Raw genomic sequence first — 8,213 nt, forward strand, 5'->3', positions numbered from 1 at the left:
CAATAAAATGTCTACTTTGTTGACCTGGGTCGTAGATCGTAGATCAACCATCGGAAATGAGTTCAGAATTGGTTGACCTGGGTCGTAGCTCGTAGATCAGCCATTAGAAAAGTGTTCAGAATTGGTCGACCTGGGTCGTAGATCATAGATCAACCATCAGAAATGAGTTCAGAATTGGTCGACCCGGGTCGTAGCTCGTAGATCAACCATTAGAAAAGTGTTCAGAATTGGTTGACCTGGGTCGTAGATCGTAGATCAACCATTAGAAAAGTGTTTAGAATTGGTTGACCTGGGTCGTAGATCGTAGATAAACCATTAGAAAAGTGTTCAGAATTGGTTGACCTGGGTCGTAGCTCGTAGATCAACCATCAGAAATGAGTTCAGAATAGGTCGACCTGGGTCGTAGATCGTAGATCAACCATCAGAAATGAGTTCAGAATTGGTTGATCTACGAGCTACGACCCCGGTCAATCAATTCTGAACACTTTTCTAATGGTTGATCTACGAGCTACGACCAAGGTCAACCAATTCTAAACACTTTTCTCATGGTTGATCTATGATCTACGACCCAGGTCAACCAATTCTGAACTCATTTCTGATGGTTGATCCACAAGCTACGACCCAGGTCAACCAATTTTAAAACCTTTTCTAATGGTTGATCTACGAGCTACGACCCAGGTCAACCAATTCTGAACTCATTTCTGATGGTTGATCTACGAGCTACGACCCAGGTCAACCAATTCTAAACACTTTGCTAATGGTTGATCTACGATCTACGACCCAGATCAACCAATTCTGAACACTTTTCTAATGGTTGATCTACGAGCTACGACCCAGGTCAACCAATTCTAAACACTTTGCTAATGGTTGATCTACGATCTACGACCCAGGTCAACCAATTCTGAACACTTTTCTAATGGTTGATCAATGAGCTACGACCCAGGTCGACCAATTCTGAACTCATTTCTGATGGTTGATCTACGATCTACGACCCAGGTCGACCAATTCTGAACACTTTTCTAATGGTTGATCTACGATCTACGACCCAGGTCAACCAATCCCGAACCCTTTTCTGATGGTTGATCTACGATCTACGACCCAGGTCAACCAATTCTAAAACCTTTCCTAATGGTTGATCTACGATCTACGACCCAGGTCAACCAATTCTGAACACTTTTCTATTGGTTGATCTACGATCTACGACCCAGGTCGACCAATACTGAACTCATTTCTGATGGTTGATCTACGATCTACGACCCAGGTCAACCAAATCCAAACACTTTGCTAATGGTTGATCTACGATCCACGACCCAGGTCAACCAATTCTGAACACTTTTCTAATGGTTGATCTACGAGCTACGACCCAGGTCGACCAATTCTGAACTCATTTCTGATGGTTGATCTACGATCTACGACCCAGGTCAACAAAGTAGACATTTTTATTGTCGACCTACGATCTACGAGCTACTCGCCAACTTCACAGACCTATTATTTATATCAGACAGAATACTTTAGAGGTTTTCCTCGTAACTGCGTCCCAATAAAGGTTAAAAAGTTGTTGTTGTATATCTACCCTTAGACGTATTCTTTAATTGTTCTTTCAAATATCAGTTTATTGATAAGTATACTAAGAGTGTGTCAACAATTTACACAATGATCAGTTGGAATATGTCAATTTGTCTGCTTCTATTCATCATTTGTAATGGGCTGTTTTCGTTTCTAAAGTATCGTAGAACCTTAAAACTGTTGTGTTAAAGGAAGTTTTAGTTATTCTTTTTGAAAAATGTTTTGCAGATCTGATAAATAAGTTTCTTTTTTGTTCATGTTTGTTATTGAGGAATTTTGTATTTTCTTCCGCCGTTTTGTAAGAGAGTAACTGTGTAAAAAGGATTTGGATGTTATCATACTGGAGATAATACACGGAAGAAAAATAAAAAAGAATGTAGTAGTACAATCGACTAGTTAGGAAATACGATTTTTGACCTCAGCTATATATATTTATGTAAAATAGTGTTATTTTAAACATCTAAAACTTTAAAAATATCATACTCCCCTGGATACCATTCTATAAATATAATAAAAATGTAAAACATATTATCTATCAGATTAGTGCGAAGTATTCGTCCTATTTGCACAGAATAATATATTAATGATAATGAGGAATTCTAATTTGCCTTCTGGCCTATCGTAATTAAATTTGAGGCTTTTTGTTTAATGTGTACTTTAAGAGGCTTAATTTACATAATTATGCTTGACCAGCAGAAAAATATCTGAATTCTTTATAATTCCATGTTAACATGCTTTTTCGCCAATTTCTCTATTTTTTGCTCTCAGCACGAACAATTTCAAAAAGTATTTTTTTTTGTGAAATTTAGAATCGAAACCGTGATGATCGTATAAAAATGATCTAGGTTAGAAAATAATGTGTCACTCTTGAAGTAAGAAAGTTATTGCTGCCTCTATTCGAATATTTTTACTTTCTGATTTGGCATTGACTGAACGCTGAAAAACGCAGCCGTATGAATATCAAACTGATAAACCAGGGGTACATCACATCAGCTTGTGTGACTGTCTCAGCTCATGCAGTTTAATAACTTGAACTATCAGATACTTGAGGTATTGCTAAATAAACACAAAATTAAAAATAAACACTCTACTGTACACCTAGACTGGCTGCCTTTCCTATAATTGTTCTGTCATATTTCTCATAGGTATAAGTTTGCTTCATTAACAATTTAACAGTGGAAGTAACTCCAGCAGGTTGTTTCTATAATGACATTACTTTTATTCCCCCTGGCTCCGAACATAATGTATGGTTTAGCCATCAGATAAAAATGTGCTATTTTAGAGGCTTAAAATTGACTAATAAATATTTGCAGTATTTATAAAGAAAATACCCATGCAGCCAGGGAGCCAGGCTACTGTGAACCAATCTATAAAAGCGGACTCCACGTCCCAATTAATAGGATGTATCATGAAATGATCTTGGTGAAATGTATTTCGGTATATTTTTTTTTGCGAAAGTCGCCATAAGTATTAAGGTATTGCCATTTAATGCATACATACATATTTTCACGTTGTCAACATATCGCGCTATATCAAAAGATCTGTAATTTCATTTTTGTAAGTAACATAAAAGTTTTATATACTTTTTACACATAGTAACAAATTCATTCATTACCGAGCCCACGAGTGTGCAAATGTTAGTACTCGTAGACTAGTATCTCGTACAACTGCATCATTCAAACTGCAATACGTTTGAATGATGAAAACCCTTAGTAGCTATAGCTGTTTATTTCTTATTCTTGTTTTGTTTTCATAGAAAAATACCGTAAGGCTTTGTAATAGAGTATATGACAAGAATATCGAATTTATAAAAAAGGCCTTGATATGCACGGGAGATAATCAACTCTGTCATCTGCAGTTCATGAAATGCGTACTGATCTCCCTTTATTTACCAAGGAGACGAATAGAATGTGATGTCATTTCATATTAATATAGGAGAGATCGTGTTTGTATACAATTCTGATGTATTTTCTATTTTTAGAACTTATAAGACAGTGATCGGGTGGGCAGAACGCCGAACGTCCATGTTTTTCTAACGCCCTAAACTTTCTTAAAACACAAATTATATCAATAACTTTTTTATCAATGGAAAGGTTATCAAACAAGCAATTTAATATTTACATTTTTTAAAATTATCATTTCGAAATAAAATGGATTAATTATGAACGCTTAACTTACAGTGTTTTTTCTAAACGTTTTGAACATCACTACGCCGCTATCAAAATATATGTCATTTAAAACGGTTATTCATTTAAAAAGATATTTGAATACGAAAATATGAAAATTGTAAGTATTTCAAAACTTTTTGAATTTTGAAAAATCCGTAAATGAACGAAAAAGTTATCAAAAATTAAAAATTCCGATCCCATACACAAACGATGTAAAAACATCTGTTTTGCCCACCACCGGATAAACAGATGTTAATGCGTGACGTCACAGCGATCTCTCCTATTACTTTTTGTTTTATTTGAAACTGGATATAACGTTGTGAATTCGGCTGTCGCAATTCACGTCCTGATAATTCAATAGTTATTTTAATAATAAAGTGTTAAAAGTTGTGTACGCTAAACATATAACTTGTAAAACCTCAATCTGATGTTTTAAACATGTAGATTTACGTGTAGAGAGCAATTCGAAAACATTTCAACTGAAACTTATTACTACGTATATTAAGTGTGCAGGTACACATCTTGAAATCTCAATCTTTCTGATATATAATAAAAAAATCTATAAGAATATTCTTCGAAAGGTTAGAATGCAACCAAGCAAAGAATAGAAGATTTGGTTTGATTGAAAGACAATCAAATACAATAGGCCTTACAGCATTAACACCGGCTTTGGCAGAATTATATTATACAAGAGATTTGAATGGACTCCATGAGCTCAGCTGATCAGTAGATGTAATAACATTGATTATTACATGACTTCTCATATACAGCGCCGGTCCATAGCTTGTGCTATATGACTGGACTATGTTCAACACATCTTAACTGAACATCTAAACTGCAAAGAATGACAACACTTTATATCTGTTAGTTTAAAACTGAGTGTAAAATCGTAATTTTGTCAAAAAAAAGAACCACAAAAATGAGTTTAGACATATTCGTCGTTTATGATTTACCCTTGCCTTACTGCTTAAGATGAATTTGGCAGCTGAATTTTTAAAAACAAACAAACAAATATTTTACAATTCGATAATAAAGTGAAGTGCCACTAATTATTTTGTAGTATTTGTTTGTATCAAAATACTGATCAGGTGTTGCAATAAATAGTAGATACGACTAGTAAAGATGTAATTATATTGATATAAAGTACCTTTACCTATATCCTGCCATATCCACTAAAGCCTAAAATGTCTAACGTCGCCTTAATGAGTGTTAAATGAACTCTTATATAGTAACAGTCAAACACAGTCTTCCAATAGAAATAGAAGTGTTAACAACAGAAACAAGAATGCTTGATATTATAACATCTTTTCAGCATTGCTTTGATTCCAGCCGGTCATATTGTACTTGTTACGGGCAGTGGACCTGTACTGACACTCGGCAATCTACGTACGATAACGTGTTCTTTGTATGTTATTTCGGCATCTTTCGGCCATAAAAGAAACTTGCTTTTTTCCCCATAACAACCGGAGAATTCCGAAATCACACACAGAGAAAATGACATCGGACGGAAAATGACGAGTGTCATCCACATTACCTTTAAGTGCATCTTTTATATAATTTGGAACACTGTAACACATGCAATTAAACTTCAAACGGGACTCAGATGATTGTTCCTTTATAAAAATCATATAATGTACCCGTATTTAATTTTAAGTAGATAGATTTATAAATTACGTACAGTGTGTGTGAGACTTATTTTGGCAGCAGTTGAAATACTGTCTAAAACAGAGTAAAAGCCAGATATTCAAGACAACTTGAATATAATATCAGGATATAAGTTATATGTCTGTAGTCGATTGTATGTATCAGTATGAAATTAGATTGCCATTTACACAAAACTCACGTACTGGGATACTTTGAGCACTTGTGTCACGAAACGTAGACTAAAATTTTTATTACAATATCAAATAATAACTGCAATACACTTAAATGTGAACTGGTAAGTCAGAGCCCCCTACCTACCTATAATTTTACTTCGTCAATTCCTGTTTCCTGCCACTTGAGTCTTCCACTTTTTCTCGTTGATAGTCGGAGAGCTAGTCCTTTTTTTCGAAACACAAATTTCAATATCTTACCAATAATTTTTCTGTTTGGTTAAATATTATAATCAGTACATTATATAAATATCATATGGCAGCGTGTGTGACATTGATATTGTCAACCCGAGGGCAGAATGTCACCCGAGGCGAAAGCCGAGTGGTGACATTCTGTTTCGAGGGTTGACAATATCAATGCCACACACGCTGCCATATGATATTTATTTTATTATACCGAACAAAATTTAGTAAATAAAAATGTTTAATTTTTTTAAAATTCATTACATGTAACAGTTTCATCTTTAGCGCGGTAATTGCCTGTGTACACATTGAATAGTGACGTCACTGCTATATGTGTACAAGGGAGGCAATCATATGGCTAAAAAATTGAAGCAGTTAATTGCCCTTGTATGACATTCAGAATATCAGCGCGGTCACATGACCTGACAGTCACTTTCACTTGGCCACGTGTCAAAAAGGTTGAAAATGTTTTTGGTAGTCAAAATATCTCATTCCCGGGTAATGGAATTTTATCATTGCAGACGAAAGAGAGGCATAATAATAATGATTACGTGAACTGGTATAAAAGTTTATAGTGATTGGGAAATCAGTCAATAACATACTTTACACATATTACGTTGCATTTACTATTGCTTTTCTTTTCTATCGTATCAGTTTATGAGGAAAAATATATAAGAAACAACTTACTTTTGAGTTCTAAGGTACTTTTGTAATAAAATATATTTTACTGTTTGTCAAGCAGTGTGTTTTTTTGTCTTCCATAAAAGCTCCCATTACATTAAGAAAATATTTAAATCGTACGTAGGAGGAAATAAGACTTCGTGCGAATTTATTTATGACTGTTTAACTGAAAGGTATGTCATCTTTTCCCAACTAAGAAAACATTTTGAAACTAGCATTATACATTTCATTTTAGATTAATGTAACTGTCAGATTAGTTAAATTAACAGTATCAATTTGTGCAGTCTTTTTATCATAAAATGCATCTATTTAATGATTCGTGTAAGTAGATCTATTACATTTTTATAAAATGAAAAAAAAATCCCATAAAAGGATTGAGTTTTATAAAGCCTTTAAATTATACGTTTTAGGTAGTGTACTGTAATAGATGTGTTTTCGGGACGCTCGACACTCACTTAGCACAAAACATAAATGAGCCGCGCCATAAAAAAAAACAACATAGTGGCTTTGCGACCAGCATGGATCCAGACCAGCGCAGGCTGGTCTGGATCCATGCTGGTCGCAAAGTCACTATGTTGGTTTTCTCATGGCGCGGCTCAAATATACTTAACAATGAACTTTCAAAAATCATAATGTAGATAATTCTCTATAAATGGATGGGGGTTGCTGGGGGAGGGCATATAGTAAAGATAAGTAAGTATTCATCTAAGGTATGACAGAAGCTATACTGTTATCTTATTCAAGAAGACTGGAAATAACAAGCTCCCCCACCGTTATTTTGTATCAGTATGCCTATCACATTTTGGAATAATTGGCAATGTCATTAGGTATCAGCTTCAACTAAACGAAAACGAGTAAAAGTATTTTATTGTAAGATTTCCGTGATGTTGCTGTCAAAAGAAGCTGTGAAAGACATTAGAACATAAATATCTTACACGCAACCGTGAGGGGTAGGAAAAATCAATAAGGTTTCTTACGGTAATTCTGTAACTAATAATTTGTTCCGACGTATATGATGTTACTTTTCCCCAAAACAATAAAATATACGTAATGATTTGGAAATATTTTCTCGATTTTTCTTGTTCCTTTTATTGAATATTTATTTATTCAGAAGTCATACAAAATTTTATTTGTGACCCATTACTTGAAATAAGAAAAAAAAACTACACCCATTTACTAACTAAAATATAAAACTTCGTACAAGTTATGGTAGGACAATTAAGCAGCATCAAAACAATTCTGCTCATGTGATGGAGCATAGTAAAATTTGATATTTGAAACGTAAAGAAAATTTGGTACGCCTTTCAGTAATGGAGATTCTTTTCATATATCTGTCACAGTGACAAAGTACTGAATAGTACTCAGTTTACTTAGTTACACAGTTTTTATACGAAGACACCTTATATGGCCTACACAATTTGAAAAAAGATCAGACTGGTGATAACCGAATACCAGAATTATTTATTCTATACTATTTTTTTTTTAATAAAATTGTTGTTTGGTTCAAAACTTGTATCTGAATATTCCTGAAATAACAGATTGTTGAAAAGAACAGGCCTTTTTTAACATAGTTAGATCATATGAGACTGTTTTTAACAACGAGCACAGTAAAGGATCACACACATATTTTGACGAATGATCAAGTCAAAACTATTACGCGAGGTACGATAGACAGAGTGCCAATAGTTTTGACCATTGACTGGCAACCTATTCGATAAGAGTTTTATTATATGACATTAGG

The sequence above is a fragment of the Mercenaria mercenaria genome, chromosome 9, assembly GCF_021730395.1.
Source record: "Mercenaria mercenaria strain notata chromosome 9, MADL_Memer_1, whole genome shotgun sequence".
Lineage (NCBI taxonomy): Eukaryota > Metazoa > Mollusca > Bivalvia > Venerida > Veneridae > Mercenaria > Mercenaria mercenaria.